The sequence below is a fragment of the Morone saxatilis genome, unplaced genomic scaffold (assembly GCF_004916995.1).
Source record: "Morone saxatilis isolate NCDOM2014 unplaced genomic scaffold, NCSU_SB_2.0 Contig2, whole genome shotgun sequence".
Taxonomy (NCBI): domain Eukaryota; kingdom Metazoa; phylum Chordata; class Actinopteri; family Moronidae; genus Morone; species Morone saxatilis.
Window position 1 is genome coordinate 15,381,295 of NW_023339762.1, and position 284 is coordinate 15,381,578.

Genomic DNA, 284 nt, shown 5'->3' on the forward strand with positions numbered 1-284 from the left:
CTATTGGTAAGGAAAGCAGAAACCTCACACCTGGGGAAGGGCCAAGGACACGTGTTAGCCACAAACAACCCCCGCTATTAAAGATCTGTTCTGGATGGAAATTTCTGAGGACTGACTCTTTAACCGCACTGTAAAGTAACTCTGAATGGGTGACTAATGCATGTGTGCTACTCTGCTACAGCAGCAAGATGTGAGACATCTCAAGGTGAAACTGCACTCTGACATTTTGCTGTCTGACTAACGACACTCATGGACATTGTGTGTTTTCTGATGTTTTATAGACC